Below are 20,098 nucleotides of genomic sequence, written 5' to 3'. Positions count from 1 at the left end.
CCATTGTTTGTTCTCAAATTCTGTTGTTTTTTTCAAATTCCATTGTTTTCATTCAAATTCTGTTGTTTTCATTCAAATTCCGTTGTTTTCATTCAAATTCTGTTGTTTTCATTCAAATTCCGTTGTTTTCATTCAAATTCTGTTCTTTTCATTCTATTTCCATTGTTTTCATTCAAATTCCATTGTTTTCATTCAAATTCTGTTGTTTTCATTCAAATTCCGTTGTTTTCATTCAAATTCTGTTGTTTTCATTCAAATTCCGTTGTTTTCATTCAAATTCTGTTCTTTTCATTCTATTTCCATTGTTTTCATTCAAATTCCATTGTTTTCATTCAAATTCCGTTGTTTTCATTCAAATTCTGTTGTTTTCATTTAAATTCCGTTGTTTTCATTCAAATTCTGTTCTTTTCATTCTATTTCCATTGTTTTCATTCAAATTCCATTGTTTTCATTCAAATTCTGTTCTGTTATTCTAATTCCGTTGTTTTCCATTGTTTTGATTCAAACTCTGTTCTGTACATTCAAATTCCATTGTTTTCATTCAATTTCCATTGTTTTGATTCAAATTCTGTTGTTTGTTTTAATGTGGAAAAAGTGGTTGGGACAGATGTTCAAACAGAAGCGACACGCGGCTGCAGTTACAGTCTGTATTATGCGTTTGTTCTTCATATGAATCTGATGTGTGAACGATGCGCACATTTATGCACGTGGCACAGTAAAAGCATCTGCAATTACACAGAGACATCTGGTGTTCTGACGGTAAATAATATCTGCTGTTCGCATCGTACAGGTTACTGTTCAAGTATATATAGTGGAGTGAGACAACTGCAAGATACAGACTGCAACTGACAGCATGACCTAGCGTGCCAGCCGTGATCGTATAGTGGTTAGTACTCTGCGTTGTGGCCGCAGCAACCCAGGTTCGAATCCGGGTCACGGCAGTTTGGTTGTGATTGCAGAGCAAGTAATTGTAGCAGGTCAGCGTGAATGATTACAGGCATGATTTTTTTCATTGTTGGTACTGGATTGCCCAATCAAATTTCTTAACATAACCAGCTTTTCCTTACCTTACCTGTGAACTCATCAACCAGTTTTTTTTTTTCATTTTTACAACAGAGTTTAAACTTCCATTGTTTTCATTCAAATTCCGTTGTTTTCATTCAAATTCTGTTGTTTGTTTTAATGTGGAAAAAGTGGTTGTGACAGATGTTCAAACAGAAGCGACACGCGGCTGCAGTTACAGTCTGTATTATGCGTTTGTCCTTCATATGAATCTGATGTGTGAACGATGCGCACATTTATGCACGTGGCACAGTAAAAGCATCTGCATTAACACAGAGACATCTGGCGTTCTGACGGTAAATAATGTCTGCTGTTCTTTTGCGCATCGTACAGGTCACTGTTCAAGTATATATAGTGGAGTGAGACAACTGCAAGATACAGACTGCAACTGACAGCATAATCCAACGCGCCAGCCGTGATCGTATAGTGGTTAGTACTCTGCGTTGTGGCCGCAGCAACCCCGGTTCGAATCCGGGTCACGGCAGTGTGATTGCAGAGCAAGTAATTGTAGCAGGTCAGCGTGAATGAATACAGGCATGATTTTTTTCATTGTTGGTACTGGATTGCCCAATCAAATTTCTTAACATAACCAGCTTTTCCTTACCTTACCTGTGAACTCATCAACCAGTTTTTTTTTCATTTTTACAACAGAGTTTAAACTTCTGTTGTTTTCATTCAAATTCTGTTTTGTTCATTCTAATTCCGTTGTTTTCATTCAAATTCCATTGTTTTCATTTAAATTCCGTTGTTTTCATTCAAATGCTTTTGTTTTCATTCTAATTCTACTCTTTTTATTCCAATTCCATTGTTTGTTCTCAAATTCTGTTGTTTTTTTCAAATTCCATTGTTTTCATTCAAATTCTGTTGTTTTCATTCAAATTCCGTTGTTTTCATTCAAATTCTGTTGTTTTCATTCAAATTCCGTTGTTTTCATTCAAATTCTGTTCTTTTCATTCTATTTCCATTGTTTTCATTCAAATTCCATTGTTTTCATTCAAATTCCGTTGTTTTCATTCAAATTCTGTTGTTTTCATTTAAATTCCGTTGTTTTCATTCAAATTCTGTTCTTTTCATTCTATTTCCATTGTTTTCATTCAAATTCCATTGTTTTCATTCAAATTCTGTTCTGTTATTCTAATTCCGTTGTTTTCCATTGTTTTGATTCAAACTCTGTTCTGTACATTCAAATTCCATTGTTTTCATTCAATTTCCATTGTTTTGATTCAAATTCTGTTGTTTGTTTTAATGTGGAAAAAGTGGTTGGGACAGATGTTCAAACAGAAGCGACACGCGGCTGCAGTTACAGTCTGTATTATGCGTTTGTTCTTCATATGAATCTGATGTGTGAACGATGCGCACATTTATGCACGTGGCACAGTAAAAGCATCTGCAATTACACAGAGACATCTGGTGTTCTGACGGTAAATAATATCTGCTGTTCGCATCGTACAGGTTACTGTTCAAGTATATATAGTGGAGTGAGACAACTGCAAGATACGGACTGCAACTGACAGCATGACCTAGCGTGCCAGCCGTGATCGTATAGTGGTTAGTACTCTGCGTTGTGGCCACAGCAACCCAGGTTCGAATCCGGGTCACGGCAGTTTGGTTGTGATTGCAGAGCAAGTAATTGTAGCAGGTCAGCGTGAATGATTACAGGCATGATTTTTTTCATTGTTGGTACTGGATTGCCCAATCAAATTTCTTAACATAACCAGCTTTTCCTTACCTTACCTGTGAACTCATCAACCAGTTTTTTTTTTTCATTTTTACAACAGAGTTTAAACTTCCATTGTTTTCATTCAAATTCTGTTTTGTTCATTCTAATTCCGTTGTTTTCATTCAAATTCCGTTGTTTTCATTCAAATGCTTTTGTTTTCATTCTAATTCTACTCTTTTTATTCGAATTCCATTGTTTGTTCTCAAATTCTGTTGTTTTCATTCAATTTCCATTGTTTTCATTCAAATTCTGTTCTTTTCATTCTATTTCCATTGTTTTCATTCAAATTCCATTGTTTTCATTCAAATTCTGTTCTGTTATTCTAATTCCGTTGTTTTCCGTTGTTTTGATTCAAACTCTGTTCTGTACATTCTAATTCCGTTGTTTTCATTCAAATGCTTTTGTTTTCATTCTAATTCTACTCTTTTTATTCGAATTCCATTGTTTGTTCTCAAATTCTGTTGTTTTTTTCAAATTCCATTGTTTTCATTCAAATTCTGTTGTTTTCATTCAAATTCCGTTGTTTTCATTCAAATTCTGTTCTTTTCATTCTATTTCCATTGTTTTCATTCAAATTCCATTGTTTTCATTCAAATTCCATTGTTTTGATTCGAATTCTGTTGTTTTCATTCAAATCCCATTGTTTTCATTCAAATTCCGTTGTTTTCATTCAAATTCCGTTGTTTTCATTCAAATTCTGTTGTTTTCATTTAAATTCCGTTGTTTTCATTCAAATTCTGTTGTTTGTTTTAATGTGGAAAAAGTGGTTGTGACAGATGTTCAAACAGAAGCGACACGCGGCTGCAGTTACAGTCTGTATTATGCGTTTGTCCTTCATATGAATCTGATGTGTGAACGATGCGCACATTTATGCACGTGGCACAGTAAAAGCATCTGCATTAACACAGAGACATCTGGCGTTCTGACGGTAAATAATGTCTGCTGTTCTTTTGCGCATCGTACAGGTCACTGTTCAAGTATATATAGTGGACTGAGACAACTGCAAGATACAGACTGCAACTGACAGCATAATCCAGCGCGCCAGCCGTGATCGTATAGTGGTTAGTACTCTGCGTTGTGGCCGCAGCAACCCCGGTTCGAATCCGGGTCACGGCAGCATGGTTGTGATTGCAGAGCAAGTAATTGTAGCAGGTCAGCGTGAATGAATACAGGCATGATTTTTTTCATTGTTGGTACTGGATTGCCCAATCAAATTTCTTAACATAACCAGCTTTTCCTTACCTTACCTGTGAACTCATCAACCAGTTTTTTTTTTCATTTTTACAACACAGTTTAAACTTCCGTTGTTTTCATTCAAATTCTGTTTTGTTCATTCTAATTCCGTTGTTTTCATTCAAATTCCATTGTTTTCATTTAAATTCCGTTGTTTTCATTCAAATGCTTTTGTTTTCATTCTAATTCTACTCTTTTTATTCCAATTCCATTGTTTGTTCTCAAATTCTGTTGTTTTTTTCAAATTCCATTGTTTTCATTCAAATTCTGTTGTTTTCATTCAAATTCCGTTGTTTTCATTCAAATTCTGTTGTTTTCATTCAAATTCCGTTGTTTTCATTCAAATTCTGTTCTTTTCATTCTATTTCCATTGTTTTGATTCAAATTCCATTGTTTTCATTCAAATTCTGTTGTTTTCATTGAAATTCCGTTGTTTTCATTCAAATTCTGTTCTTTTCATTCTATTTCCATTGTTTTGATTCAAATTCTGTTGTTTGTTTTAATGTGGAAAAAGTGGTTGGGACAGATGTTCAAACAGAAGCGACACGCGGCTGCAGTTACAGTCTGTATTATGCGTTTGTTCTTCATATGAATCTGATGTGTGAACGATGCGCACATTTATGCACGTGGCACAGTAAAAGCATCTGCAATTACACAGAGACATCTGGTGTTCTGACGGTAAATAATATCTGCTGTTCGCATCGTACAGGTTACTGTTCAAGTATATATAGTGGAGTGAGACAACTGCAAGATACAGACTGCAACTGACAGCATGACCTAGCGTGCCAGCCGTGATCGTATAGTGGTTAGTACTCTGCGTTGTGGCCGCAGCAACCCCGGTTCGAATCCGGGTCACGGCAATTTGGTTGTGATTGCAGAGCAAGTAATTGTAGCAGGTCAGCGTGAATGATTACAGGCATGATTTTTTTCATTGTTGGTACTGGATTGCCCAATCAAATTTCTTAACATAACCAGCTTTTCCTTACCTTACCTGTGAACTCATCAACCAGTTTTTTTTTTTCATTTTTACAACAGAGTTTAAACTTCCATTGTTTTCATTCAAATTATGTTTTGTTCATTCTAATTCCGTTGTTTTCATTCAAATTCCGTTGTTTTCATTCAAATGCTTTTGTTTTCATTCTAATTCTACTCTTTTTATTCGAATTCCATTGTTTGTTCTCAAATTCTGTTGTTTTCATTCAATTTCCATTGTTTTCATTCAAATTCTGTTCTTTTCATTCTATTTCCATTGTTTTCATTCAAATTCCATTGTTTTCATTCAAATTCTGTTCTGTTATTCTAATTCCGTTGTTTTCCGTTGTTTTGATTCAAACTCTGTTCTGTACATTCTAATTCCGTTGTTTTCATTCAAATGCTTTTGTTTTCATTCTAATTCTACTCTTTTTATTCGAATTCCATTGTTTGTTCTCAAATTCTGTTGTTTTTTTCAAATTCCATTGTTTTCATTCAAATTCCGTTGTTTTCATTCAAATTCTGTTGTTTTCATGCTATTTCCATTGTTTTCATTCAAATTCCATTGTTTTCATTCAAATTCCATTGTTTTGATTCGAATTCTGTTGTTTTCATTCAAATTCCGTTGTTTTCATTCAATTTCCATTGTTTTCATTCAAATTCTGTTCTTTTCATTCTATTTCCATTGTTTTCATTCAAATTCTGTTCTTTTCATTCTATTTCCATTGTTTTCATTCAAATTCCATTGTTTTCATTCAAATTCCATTGTTTTCATTCAAATTCCATTGTTTTGATTCGAATTCTGTTGTTTTCATTCAAATTCCGTTGTTTTCATTCTATTTCCATTGTTTTCATTCAAATTCCATTGTTTTCATTCAAATTCTGTTCTGTTATTCTAATTCCGTTGTTTTCCGTTGTTTTGATTCAAACTCTGTTCTGTACATTCTAATTCCGTTGTTTTCATTCAAATTCCGTTGTTTTCATTCAATTTCCATTGTTTTGATTCAAATTCTGTTGTTTGTTTTAATGTGGAAAAAGTGGTTGGGACAGATGGTCAAACAGAAGCGACACGCGGCTGCAGTTACAGTCTGTATTATGCGTTTGTTCTTCATATGAATCTGATGTGTGAACGATGCGCACATTTATGCACGTGGCACAGTAAAAGCATCTGCAATTACACAGAGACATCTGGTGTTCTGACGGTAAATAATATCTGCTGTTCGCATCGTACAGGTTACTGTTCAAGTATATATAGTGGAGTGAGACAACTGCAAGATACAGACTGCAACTGACAGCATGACCTAGCGTGCCAGCCGTGATCGTATAGTGGTTAGTACTCTGCGTTGTGGCCGCAGCAACCCCGGTTCGAATCCGGGTCACGGCAGTTTGGTTGTGATTGCAGAGCAAGTAATTGTAGCAGGTCAGCGTGAATGATTACAGGCATGATTTTTTTCATTGTTGGTACTGGATTGCCCAATCAAATTTCTTAACATAACCAGCTTTTCCTTACCTTACCTGTGAACTCATCAACCAGTTTTTTTTGTCATTTTTACAACAGAGTTTAAACTTCCATTGTTTTCATTCAAATTCTGTTTTGTTCATTCAAATTCCGTTGTTTTCATTCAAATTCTGTTGTTTGTTTTAATGTGGAAAAAGTGGTTGTGACAGATGTTCAAACAGAAGCGACACGCGGCTGCAGTTACAGTCTGTATTATGCGTTTGTCCTTCATATGAATCTGATGTGTGAACGATGCGCACATTTATGCACGTGGCACAGTAAAAGCATCTGCATTAACACAGAGACATCTGGCGTTCTGACGGTAAATAATGTCTGCTGTTCTTTTGCGCATCGTACAGGTCACTGTTCAAGTATATATAGTGGAGTGAGACAACTGCAAGATACAGACTGCAACTGACAGCATAATCCAACGCGCCAGCCGTGATCGTATAGTGGTTAGTACTCTGCGTTGTGGCCGCAGCAACCCCGGTTCGAATCCGGGTCACGGCAGTGTGATTGCAGAGCAAGTAATTGTAGCAGGTCAGCGTGAATGAATACAGGCATGATTTTTTTCATTGTTGGTACTGGATTGCCCAATCAAATTTCTTAACATAACCAGCTTTTCCTTACCTTACCTGTGAACTCATCAACCAGTTTTTTTTTCATTTTTACAACAGAGTTTAAACTTCTGTTGTTTTCATTCAAATTCTGTTTTGTTCATTCTAATTCCGTTGTTTTCATTCAAATTCCATTGTTTTCATTTAAATTCCGTTGTTTTCATTCAAATGCTTTTGTTTTCATTCTAATTCTACTCTTTTTATTCCAATTCCATTGTTTGTTCTCAAATTCTGTTGTTTTTTTCAAATTCCATTGTTTTCATTCAAATTCTGTTGTTTTCATTCAAATTCCGTTGTTTTCATTCAAATTCTGTTGTTTTCATTCAAATTCCGTTGTTTTCATTCAAATTCTGTTCTTTTCATTCTATTTCCATTGTTTTCATTCAAATTCCATTGTTTTCATTCAAATTCTGTTGTTTTCATTCAAATTCCGTTGTTTTCATTCAAATTCTGTTGTTTTCATTCAAATTCCGTTGTTTTCATTCAAATTCTGTTCTTTTCATTCTATTTCCATTGTTTTCATTCAAATTCCATTGTTTTCATTCAAATTCCGTTGTTTTCATTCAAATTCTGTTGTTTTCATTTAAATTCCGTTGTTTTCATTCAAATTCTGTTCTTTTCATTCTATTTCCATTGTTTTCATTCAAATTCCATTGTTTTCATTCAAATTCTGTTCTGTTATTCTAATTCCGTTGTTTTCCATTGTTTTGATTCAAACTCTGTTCTGTACATTCAAATTCCATTGTTTTCATTCAATTTCCATTGTTTTGATTCAAATTCTGTTGTTTGTTTTAATGTGGAAAAAGTGGTTGGGACAGATGTTCAAACAGAAGCGACACGCGGCTGCAGTTACAGTCTGTATTATGCGTTTGTTCTTCATATGAATCTGATGTGTGAACGATGCGCACATTTATGCACGTGGCACAGTAAAAGCATCTGCAATTACACAGAGACATCTGGTGTTCTGACGGTAAATAATATCTGCTGTTCGCATCGTACAGGTTACTGTTCAAGTATATATAGTGGAGTGAGACAACTGCAAGATACAGACTGCAACTGACAGCATGACCTAGCGTGCCAGCCGTGATCGTATAGTGGTTAGTACTCTGCGTTGTGGCCGCAGCAACCCCGGTTCGAATCCGGGTCACGGCAGTGTGGTTGTGATTGCAGAGCAAGTAATTGTAGCAGGTCAGCGTGAATGATTACAGGCATGCTTTTTCATTGTTGGTACTGGATTGCCCAATCAAATTTCTTAACATAACCAGCTTTTCCTTACCTTACCTGTGAACTCATCAACCAGTTTTTTTTTTTCATTTTTACAACAGAGTTTAAACTTCCATTGTTTTCATTCAAATTCTGTTTTGTTCATTCAAATTCCGTTGTTTTCATTCAAATTCCGTTGTTTTCATTCAAATGCTTTTGTTTTCATTCTAATTCTACTCTTTTTATTCCAATTCCATTGTTTGTTCTCAAATTCTGTTGTTTTCATTCAAATTCCATTGTTTTCATTCAAATTCCGTTGTTTTCATTCAAATTCCGTTGTTTTCATTCAATTTCCATTGTTTTCATTCAAATTCTGTTCTTTTCATTCTATTTCCATTGTTTTCATTCAAATTCCATTGTTTTCATTCAAATTCTGTTCTGTTATTCTAATTCCGTTGTTTTCCGTTGTTTTGATTCAAACTCTGTTCTGTACATTCTAATTCCGTTGTTTTCATTCAAATTCCGTTGTTTTCATTCAATTTCCATTGTTTTGATTCAAATTCTGTTGTTTGTTTTAATGTGGAAAAAGTGGTTGGGACAGATGTTCAAACAGAAGCGACACGCGGCTGCAGTTACAGTCTGTATTATGCGTTTGTTCTTCATATGAATCTGATGTGTGAACGATGCGCACATTTATGCGCGTGGCACAGTAAAAGCATCTGCATTAACACAGAGACATCTGGCGTTCTGATGGTAAATAATGTCTGCTGTTCTTTTGCGCATCGTACAGGTCACTGTTCAAGTATATATAGTGGAGTGAGACAACTGCAAGATACAGACTGCAACTGACAGCATGACCTAGCGTGCCAGCCGTGATCGTATAGTGGTTAGTACTCTGCGTTGTGGCCGCAGCAACCCTGGTTCGAATCCGGGTCACGGCAGTGTGGTTGTGATTGCAGAGCAAGTAATTGGAGACTCAAAGGCTGCACGGCAGCTTGAATGGTTACAGTCATGTTATTTCATTATTGGCACTGGATTGTCCAATCAAATTTCTTAACGTAACCGGCTTTTCCTTACCTTACCTGTTCGCTCATCAACCAGTTTTTTCATTTCTACAACAGAGTTTAGTGTGAAAAAAGTGGTTGGGACAGATGTTCAAATAAAAGCGACACAGTTGCAGTCTGTATCTTGAGACAACTGCAAGATACAGACTGCAACTGACAGTATAATCCAGCGCGCCAGCCGTGCTCGTATAGTGGTTAGTACTCTGCGTTGTGGCCGCAGCAACCCTGGTTCGAATCCGGGTCACGGCAGCGTAGTTGTGATTGCAAATATATATTTCTACGGGGTGGAGCATTATCCCTCAAGTGGACTTTGTGTTGTACCAGTTTTGTAAAACCAGGTTTTTCCTGGAACAAATTTGGATCCAGAAGAGCCGTTAAATCTCCCTGCTGGGAGGGCTTAAGATGGGTCAGTGACACTAAACTTGGCCCTGATTTGCCTGTGGGAAAAAAACTGTTCTCCCTCCTCTTTGTCCTTGACTACCCGAACAAGACAATGCTGTTTTACCTGCTGCGTGGACTGCATTGGCAGTTGCTGCTGCTGCGTGATGGGTTGCTGCTGCTGCGTGAATTTTTTTAACAGGTTAATATGGAAGACCTGATGTTTCTTCCTGTCAGGCATCTACAGCTCATAGTTAACATTGCCAAGACGTTTTGTAATTTTGTAGGGGCCTTGCCACCTGGCTAGCAGTTTGCTGTCTGTCGTAGGAAGCAACAGCAACACATGCTGTCCTGGTTGGAATGTCCTTTCCCTGGCCTTCTTATCATACCAGGTTTTCTGCTTGTTTTGAGCCACTTTCATGTTTTGCTGTGCCAGTATTGTCATTTGTTCTAGTCGCTCTCTCATTTTCAGCACATAAGCTATTACATTATCTCCATCAGGCTCAGGATTCTCCCATTGTTCTTTCAGCAGGTCGAGTGGACCTCTCACTTGACGGCCATAAAGCAGTTCAAATGGTGAAAATCCTGTAGAGGCCTGTGGCACTTCGCGATAGGCAAACAACAAGTAAGGCAGCCACTGATCCCAGTCTGAGCCAGTCTCTGTTACAAATTTGCGCAGCATGTTCTTTAGTGTCTGGTTAAAACGCTCTACTAGTCCATCTGACTGGGGGTGGTAAGGGGTGGTTTTAATACCTTTTATGCCAAGTAATCTATATACCTGCTGTAGGAATTTAGACTGGAAATTTGTGCCACAGTCTGTCAGGACCTCTTTAGCTATACCTACTCTAGAAAACAACTGCAGGAGACAATTGGCAACCTGTCTCGCTTTCACTGATCTTAGGGGGAAAGCCTCAGGATAACGAGTGGCATAATCACAAATGACCAAGATGTAACGATTACCTGATGAGCTTCTTTCAAGGGGCCCCACTACATCCATTCCTATTCTTTCGAAAGGTGTATCTATGACAGGCAATGGCTAAAGATGGGCACGGGCCACTCCTTTATTTAGGGTGAGCTGACATATCTGACACGACTTACAAAACTGCTGTAGTTGAGTGTACATGCCAGGCCAGACAAAACGGCTTGCAATCCTATGTAGAGATTTCTGAAAACCAAGATGGCCTGCCCAAGGTACAGAATGACCAAGTTCCATGACTTTGTTTCTTAGTGCCTGTGGTAATGCTATGGCTTCAGTCTTGCCTTTACACTCAATAAAGGACACCATTTCTCAACACATAGGTTGCATCTGCCAACACATCTACTGTCCCTCGCACCTGTCCATCAACTTCCGACACCTTATCAAACCAGGATTTTAATGATGGATCTGCCCATTGAAGTGAAGAGATATCTGGTGGGATATCAAGTTCCAGAGGGAGGTTGGGGCTCTGGTCTACACCCTCTAACCTGGATGAACCCCTAAATTTTTCTCTTCCTCTTTGCGCTCGAGATTTAGCTGGTTTTGCTGGGCTTACTTCTAATTCTTCATCATAGAAAGGTAGCTCTTTCAACGGGTCATTTGCACTCTGAGCTCTTGTGGTGATCAAACTGGGGATTGCACTTTCTGGCTGTGCCTGCAGAATAATGTCTTGCTTCTGTACGTTGTGGTCCTGATCTACATGAACTGTATGCAAATGTCCCGGAACTTCATTAGACACCAAATCTAGCAGTGTAGGTATATCTAAGCCCAATATCACTGCATATGGCAGTCTGGGTGCTAAAGCCACTGGCAGGAGAAATGTCTGGCCACCTACAGTCAAATACACCTCAGCCATGGGATAATCTTTCTCATCATCATGTACACAGCTTATTTTAGTCCTTGTGTCACTCCATAGCTCTCTTGGTACTAAACTAGCCAAAACCACTGACTGAAAGCTCCCTGTATCTAAGAGTGCTTCTTCACGCTGACCATTAACAAGTACAGGTGCTGTTCTTACTGCTTCATGATCAGGACCTGGCAATGTGGGTCTGGGGGCTGAGCACAAAAGGGATGGCCTACTTTGTGTTGTTGCTGGGCAGGTATACTGAGTGTGGCCTATCTGGTTACAGTGATAACATCTAACATCTGATTTTGAACCTGAATGTGACTTTTTAGTGTTGTTACTTTTACCAGAAACAAAATGTCTGCTTCCAGGATAACTTCTACTTTGGCCTATACCACCACTCCTTACACCCCCATCAGACTTACTTTGTCCAGTCATGAAGCTGTCCCGGCCAAAGGTGGTTCCTCTCGATCCTGTTCTGGCAGAGATGAAGATTTCCGCTAGCTGTGAAGCCTCCTCTGCAGATTTGGGGGCACGTTCCCTGATCCACACCTCCAGGTCTGGGTGGACCATCCTCAGAAACTGCTCCAAGATCATTAGTTCAGAAATGTCTTTCACTGTAGATTTTTCAGGTTTCGCCCATTTGTAAAACATATATTTTAATCGCACATAAAGTTCTCTTGGAGTTTCACCTGGGTGCATATCCAGGGCTCGAAACCTTCTTCTGTATGTGTCAGCAGTTATTTCGTATTTAGCAAGAATGGCATCTTTTACTTTATCATAGACTTCTGAATCAGCAATGTCCATATGCACATAAGCACTACGTGCTTTCCCAGTGAGCAGAGGTACGAGTCGAACAGCCTATTCTTCTCTCGGCCAACGGCAAACTTGAGCCAATCTCTCAAAAGTAGTGAGAAAATGCTCAATATCATCATCTGGAGTGAGTGGCAACAACTTGGGATCTCTCTGGTGAAATGGTTCCTGTCTTGGCAGAGACCACATCTGCTGACCAGTCAGACTAGGCCCCTCATCAGGTTCACCTCCCTCCTCGATTTGGTTGTCCTCTTGTTCCTGCTGCTGTTCTGTCATTTCTTTTACGTGAACTTGCATTTGCTGAAACTGATGTTGCATACTTTTCCATCTTTGTTCTTGTCGGGCTGATTCTCTGTCTATTCTCTGGTCTCTTGTTGCTTGAGACTGCATCAATGATTTCACCAGAGCTGTCAGTTCATCCAGTCTATCGCCAGGTTTAGCTCCTGCTTTAGCCACTGGATCAGCTGTAGCACCTTCACCATCCTCTGCCACTTCATTACTGTCATTCTTCTTTCCACTTCTCGTCATCATATTTACCTCATTCATTAGAGGCAGCACTCCTGACACCACTTGTCAGTTTTGGCTGGCGGTCATAGGTTCTGTCCAATAATATGATGCCGCGAGACTGGAGTAAAATACATCCATGGATTGGCACTTTATTAAAGAAGGAGCATGATAACAGCACAAAACACTAACCGCAACTAAACAAAATGGCTTCCTTTTATACTCTACCTTTTCAGGTGAGTATCCGGAATAGCCCAAGTATGGGGGTTAACTAATCAACATGAAACATAACCCTCCACACAAACAAACATACAATAACATTAAAGCACATCACAAACATATACATATTTCCAACACATACTATAAACAAACCAATAACATAAGCTTCACTCATTTCTATCTAAATTAAAACCCTCTTTAACCATACTCCCTAACCCGGCACACTGGTCTGCTCCAAGAGCTCTTAAACAGGTGATTGAGCCGCTTTCACTCTTTCGCTCCACATCCTGCAAGAAGCAACCAGGACAGGTGAGTACCTTTACAAGTTCTCATTTCACATATGTTTAGGTTATTGATAAATGATTAACTGCAAACAGCTCTAACTTTGGCTCTTCTCCGACACAGGTAGGATGGCCAGTCCCACTGTCTCTTTTCTGTTACAAGCTGTCAATTTAATCGTATGTCAAATAACCTAATAAAAGACTCCATAAGAACTGTGTTTTCTTTATTACCCTATTTTAAATTCCCAATCCAACAATTTATTATTAACAATACCAACCAGGTAATGGAACCCCTGGTCTCCATTACACTTGTAATATCCAAATCTACTGTGTTTTGAATTTGATATAAAAAAAAGTGCCCAAAATAATTACACTTGTAAAAACATAAGACAGAAAATATAAATTCAAGTTACAAATTTATTGAGTTACTTTAACACATAGCATTTCTAACAAAAAGTCCAACGACATAAATCCACCACATTTTATAGGGAATAATGTCAGAAATGTCCAGTTTTGGCACAAGGTTACAATATTAGAAATAAAGAATTTCACAACATGTTTTAAGAGTATTCAGATTTGATTAACACACGAGTATGACCTTTTTATTAAAAAACAAACAAACAAAAGGAAAAGAAAATCCTGCATTATTATGTGGGAAAACCAAATGAAAGTAATAGTATAGTATAGTGCAGTATAATACACTGAAATATAATTGGTAACCTTTTTAATATGCCAGTACTCTGGTTATGCAAAATGCACATTTGTAGAGTGCAATCACAGTCTCAACAACAAAGCAATAAAACATTAAATAGAAAAATACTTCTTTAGAGACATAAAACAGTGTTATAAACCTCCTTAGCGCCTTATGTCAGTTATGAGCAGTTCAGGAGGAACGTTCCTTAAGTGACATTCAAGATCCCACCTAGAAGCCAGAAATGTAGTGAGATTGTCCTTCATTTTCTCTATGGATTTACAGTTATCTGACTAAAAACACAATCAAAATCAACTAAAACAAGTGATGATGGGGGAAAAAAATAAAAAATAAATAAAATCACCCCTTTTACTTTGGATGTGGATTTAAGATGATGAAGTATGAAACAGAGTGTGCAAAGATTTCTTTATTCTATTCTCTTTAAAAAAAACAAAACAAAACAAAAAAACTTATCCAGACTTTGAAACATGATAAGCTGAATTACTTGCTTTAACAGGCACTTGAGGACTGTGTAGGAATCCTGGACATTATTCTGCTGCCAAAAGATCATTTTTAAGACTCAGCACTTTGGGCTTCAACTTCCCACCCTTCAGACCCATCAAAACTTTCTGAATAAAGTCAAAAATGTTGGCCAAACATTTTGGGTAGCTTAGGTGCAGGGCGTAGGTCAGTCCAAATATTACTAGAAATCCATCAGCTAGGGTGGTGAAAACAATGATCATGTTACCCTCGACCAAAACTGCAGTCTTCTCAGGGCAGAAGAATGTTGCATTGCTGGAATTGGCTCTGATCAGGAGTCCAAGTGGCACTTCACTAATATCTGGTCTATCAGAATGCATCATCTACAGAAAACAAAATTACTACATGTTAGTACATTCCTATTTCTCTTAGTTTCATCTATACAAGTCACATTTCTGGATTATTACTAGCTCAGAAATCAATTGTTTGAACAACAAAAAAGCCACAACACACCAAAGATTTGAGAAAACAAACTGACAAAAATAGTACTTTTAGTAAAGCAAAGTCATACCTCTTCGTAGCAATAACAGAAAGTCAATAAGAGTTTTTTTTTTTTTTTTTCATTTGTACAGTGATGTATGGTTGGGCTAGGAACATTATAGAAGGTCTACACATATTAAAAACATGTAGTGTTTCCATTATGTGACATGGACACTGTTGTAGACAGATCCAAGCATGGAGATGCTTCTCAAACTGTCAAAGTGTCATAATGTTTTGAGAAATCTAAACAAGGATGCTACTAAGATATTGTTCACAACTTTGTCCAAAACTTAGATCCCACGTTATGATGAAGCTAGAGGTGTCGTCGTACAAATAGGCAGAGAGGGCATGAAGCACACCAGCACGTTGGGCATGGATATCAGCTTGTTCCTACATCACAAGAAAATTATTTTAAATTGGCTAACCTAGTCAAGAATGGTAGTTAAAATTGAAAAATTGATCAAATTAAATAAAGCTCAAAAAACAAGACAAAAACCCACTAACCTGGAGATTTTAGCTTCTGAAGAGCTGAGACAGGACATCAGACACGTTCCCTGTGCAAACAGCTTTCTATCTGAATAAGCTCTGGAGCCGGGGAGAATGTTGGTCCAACACAGCATAAAAGTGGTTCTTCAGGTGGAGGTTTGTAATCCTGTGCAATTCTGCACAGATCTGAACTAGGGCTGAACGATTATGGAAAATAATCTAATTGCGATTTTTTGCCCCAATATTGCGATGCGATATGCGATTATTTTTTAAGGTCTTTGTCTTCTGTATTATTAAACAAAGACAAGCAATACATCATATAGTATGGCCAATACTATATTACATTAATTTTAAACTGTTCTTTCCTGGAAGACAGACCTCTGTTATGATGACATGAGGTGATGCATGAATTGATGACTGACATTTTTATTTAACTTCTTCAATCACAACAGTATATTTGAACATACACAATAGTTTATTTTTAGCTTACAAACATCTGAGCATAAAGTGCTGACAAGGAACCCTGGTGTAAACATTAAAATGAAAGTCAGTACAATGTGCAGATTGCAGAAATATACATAAAAAAAAAATCAGTGGCTTTACCACACTCAGTTTTTCGACATCTGTGAACTACTAGACAGTCATTCAATTAAAAAATAATATTAAATAAATAAAACTAATAAATAAAAAATACACACATCTTACTGATCTCTGCAGTCAGTAACATTACACATAAAGTGCAAACATAATAGCAATTGTATAAACACACACACAAACACGCCTTTAAAGTTTAAAGGCGTGAAATTGGACTGTCTAGTTCTGATTAGCGTCACCGCTGTCTCGGTGGAGTTTAATAAACTCGGCCGTCTGCTTCTTGCTATCTAAAATATAACCAGACACTGGTGTAAATTCTCGACTGTCTCATACTTCTGTTTAATAAGTTTTCTGTTTGACGTTTAGCCAGCTGTGTGAAAACCAAGGAGGAACCCACCCGGGGGATTAATAAAGTTTTATTTTATCTAATCTAATAACTTTAATCTCAGCCAAACCGATTTACTCACGAACAAACAAAACACTGAAAAAAGCCCAACAATAACATTTTTAGGTTGTCTAAGTGACTTATATATTACGTTTAACCCGAGCAGCGAAACTCCGCGGTGATCTGAAAATGATGTGCCGGGAGTTGTGCCGTTCTCGGCCGCATCAGTAACCCTCGAACTCCCGGCTAGCTGTCGAGCTGGTGGGTAGCAGACGCCTCTGAAAACGTCGAAGCACTTTTGCAAATATGGGATATCTTGATAAACCGAGCAGATATTTGATGTTTACACAACTACTTTCTCGCCTGAAAATATGTTAAAAGTTTATTTTGTGACCCAGAAAGATTAGTATGAGTAATTTTAAAACTTAGTAGCGGCCGCCATTGCTGGAAACTGGAGTTTGGCTGGGCCGCGCTATGAATTCTGGGATATGGTAGTAATTTGGACAGCCTTATAATCGCAGTATAATCGCAGCCTTTGCGGTTAGAAAATTGCACTTGATCATGTCGCGATATTATCGCAAATGCGATATATCGTTCAGCCCTAATCTGAACACACAGGATACATTTGTGTTTACAAGTTTCGATTAGTCTATAAATCTTTGCAAAATACATCAAATTCCTTACACTCCAAAGGCATAATTTGTTCAGACAGGCCAGATAACAGGAGTTGATATAAAATACATCTTGTTAGATACATCTATATACATTCTTACCTGGGACTGGGATTTCAGAGTAGGCCAGCAATCCAGGATCTGACCTACTGGTAGGTCATCATTGATGATCTCTTTGCATCGCAAGGCCAAAGTTGTGTGCATCAGCTTTGTAATCAGGATTCTTTTCACTTTTCTCGACTTCATCTACAATCTGTAGTCTTAGCTGGTCAAGGTAAACAGCATCTTCACCCCTGAAAATTTACTTCTGCCCTGGCATGGACATAACAGTAAAACACAGAAGACAAGACAGACTACACAGAGAACAGAAAAGACACATAACCAAGGAGACACAGATGAAACATAACTAGCCCAGAACTCAACTAAACCTTAACTAATAATAACAACAATACAAGAACTTCACCTCATTTCAATATAACATAAGAAAGCAAAAATACAAAATAAACTCAAAATGCTGCGTCACAGACCCAGCCCCTGACAGATAAAAAACTAAGTCTTTCACTAATGAACACTGGGCATCAGAATAAAATAAAACGAAAAAAATAACTGTTTGGTAAATATATTATTGATGGATTCACCCTTAAGCTAACCTAAAATAGACCAGGCACAACAATTTTACAGTTCAGAAGCTTCTACATTTCAACTTAGTATACATAACTATTTGCAATGTAAACCATGTTCTACCGCCTAATTATGTAATGATTAATCACTGCTTTTGTAAGTATGTCCTGTGCCTACAATTTTGCTGCCCCAGTTTTAATATGTACAACTCCAGAGAACTAAACGTAAGTTTCAAGTTCCAAAAGTTAGCAAATGGGTTAGCCAAAGTCAATATCCATGTATGCGCTAAGTGTGAAGCAGCGTAGCAGTGCATATTGATTCAACAATTTAACCACAAGGCAGTTTATAATCTGCAAATCCAGAAACGCCTTCTAAAGACTTCTTTTAAAATAGTAAGAGATTAGAAAAGTTATTAACACATTATTAGTCCCAGGGACTAATAATGTGTTATACTAAATATGAGCTTATTAGCATAATTCATGCAAAACACTTTGGGGCCAAGGCGACATGGATAAAACGACGCATGCATGTAATTCTTAAATGCCTGCTAGAGTTGTACATTTATGACGATAAAAACCCATATTACAACGGAGAACTATAGTTTCAGAAAAAATAAAACTTACCACAAAAGCGCTCCTGAAGATGCTGCAAAGGCGGTAAATGCAGCTAGCCAAGTGCAGAGCGTTAGCTGTTCCAGTTCAAAAGTCCGTAACATACCATACCACGTCCTCCTTTATCCAGCGTCTAGTGATGGCCCGCTTGAAGCTGACGCTCCGGAGCGTGTGTCGAAAAAAACAACACACTGGTTCAGAAGCACTGTGTCGAGGCTTGCTTCGTTTGGCAAAAGTCACGTGACCAGTGACGTCCGAAGCTTCATTACGCACGTAACTGCTTCGGTACCTGATTCAAACGGATATAAGGAAGTGAATCATCCACGGGATTCGTGGAGTGTGTTGAGGGTGACAGAGAGCGATGAGGTGATCATTCCACTGACAGATATGGAGCCAGCGAGGAAGAGAGGACGTTCTGGCGTGTGGGAATATTTTGAGTTGATTTTGCTCAATTCTTTTTATCTGCCGAAGTGAAAAACTTGAAATGTCCAAAATCATGTTTTCATAATGGAAATGCCATTACAGCATATGACTTTAGGAACACTTCCATGTGAATTAAAGCTGATGAAGACTACAACAATGTATTTGACACTATACGTACATGACATTGCTACAGTTTAGAAAATCATTTTGTTCATTGTTGTTAGGTGATAGTCTGCAGGACCCAGGAATACCTGCATATCTACCAGCTTGCAGTGTAGTTCCTGCACTCCACAGCCTCTTCTGTTCCATGCAAGCGGATTTTCTCCAGGGCAGGAGAAACTATTTCTAAGAAAAGAAACAGACTCAGCCAGCACACAGTAACACGAATCCTCTTTTTAAATGTAAATAACAAAAGGGCTACCTGACATAGATCATGTTTTTACTTTGCAAGTTCTTGATTAGGGGTGGGTTTTGATTATCGCTTTTCTGATTACAATCCATGCTAAATTGAATAAAGTGATATTGATTCATTACAATCCTGCGTCGATTTGTAAATTAACGTTATTATGCCTGAAACGCCAGCATCTCAGGTTAAACCTCACAACATGTCGTCAAACACCATGCAGCTAAAACAGTAACTGGGAGCAGGTTTACGGATTCTGCATACAAACGTGAACACAGAGCGCGGACCCGACGCGTCAGAATCAGATTTTGATGTGTCGTCGGGTCCGCGCTGTGTTTGCCTCTTTTTTCTTCGCTGGCTTCTGCAGCTGCAGGTTTCATAACTCTCTGTTTACATCTCTAATTAAGTCTCACATGTGTCAGCTTTCTTTTAATAGATACGAAATTATGGATATATACCGATACATGACCAGAATTGTAATATTTCTGACTGAGGCAAAACTTTCCAGATTCCAATCAAATTGAATCGGATCCTGTATGAATCAAAATGATTCTACAAATCAGTAACGATGTAGCCGTACTCAGCTCCCTAAGCATTTTCCCTTTCCAGTTCACAATCAATCCCACCCCTAGGTCAAAAATATGTATAGGACAATTGGCCTAATCTAATATTTTGTATGAACATGTCCAGCTGTGATTAAACGACAAGTAGATGGAGGCAGGACTTCACAGCAGGGGCATACTCCATAATGTGCTGTGCATTCTCATATGTATATTATATATATTGCTCACTTATTGTATTTACCAACA

At 37.8% G+C, this 20,098-nt stretch overlaps 1 long non-coding RNA gene and 7 other non-coding genes across 9 annotated transcripts; 7 read left to right on the top strand and 1 right to left on the bottom strand.

Annotated features, from left to right (window-relative positions):
- Positions 1-1,474: 1,474 nt before the first annotated feature.
- trnah-gug (transfer RNA histidin (anticodon GUG)) lies at positions 1,475-1,546 on the top strand. Its single transcript has one exon. It is a non-coding gene; the product is annotated as a tRNA-His (tRNA).
- A 2,280-nt stretch (positions 1,547-3,826) lies between these two features.
- Positions 3,827-3,898, top strand: trnah-gug (transfer RNA histidin (anticodon GUG)). The gene has a single exon. It is a non-coding gene; the product is annotated as a tRNA-His (tRNA).
- A 905-nt stretch (positions 3,899-4,803) lies between these two features.
- trnah-gug (transfer RNA histidin (anticodon GUG)) lies at positions 4,804-4,875 on the top strand. Its single transcript has one exon. It is a non-coding gene; the product is annotated as a tRNA-His (tRNA).
- Positions 4,876-6,299: 1,424 nt separating this feature from the next.
- trnah-gug (transfer RNA histidin (anticodon GUG)) lies at positions 6,300-6,371 on the top strand. The gene has a single exon. It is a non-coding gene; the product is annotated as a tRNA-His (tRNA).
- A 552-nt stretch (positions 6,372-6,923) lies between these two features.
- trnah-gug (transfer RNA histidin (anticodon GUG)) lies at positions 6,924-6,995 on the top strand. Its single transcript has one exon. It is a non-coding gene; the product is annotated as a tRNA-His (tRNA).
- A 1,187-nt stretch (positions 6,996-8,182) lies between these two features.
- trnah-gug (transfer RNA histidin (anticodon GUG)) lies at positions 8,183-8,254 on the top strand. Its single transcript has one exon. It is a non-coding gene; the product is annotated as a tRNA-His (tRNA).
- A 920-nt stretch (positions 8,255-9,174) lies between these two features.
- trnah-gug (transfer RNA histidin (anticodon GUG)) lies at positions 9,175-9,246 on the top strand. Its single transcript has one exon. It is a non-coding gene; the product is annotated as a tRNA-His (tRNA).
- Positions 9,247-13,787: 4,541 nt separating this feature from the next.
- Positions 13,788-18,722, bottom strand: LOC146549204 (uncharacterized). Of its 2 annotated transcripts, XR_014890539.1 has the most exons (4): positions 18,476-18,722; positions 17,334-17,584; positions 15,600-15,767; positions 13,788-15,485 (listed from the first exon to the last, which is right to left on the bottom strand). It is a non-coding gene; the product is annotated as an uncharacterized LOC146549204 (long non-coding RNA). The 2 variants fall into 2 exon arrangements; XR_014890538.1 differs by having other exon boundaries at positions 13,788-15,767.
- Positions 18,723-20,098: the final 1,376 nt, after the last annotated feature.

Source organism: Mchenga conophoros, linkage group LG22, assembly GCF_057382185.1.
Source record: "Mchenga conophoros isolate Kocher_MC1m ecotype Shallow Benthic linkage group LG22, M_conophoros_male_GT1.1, whole genome shotgun sequence".
Classification (NCBI taxonomy): Eukaryota; Metazoa; Chordata; class Actinopteri; order Cichliformes; family Cichlidae; genus Mchenga; species Mchenga conophoros.
Note: the sequence above shows the minus strand (reverse complement) of the source record. Positions and strands in the feature narration are given on the sequence as shown.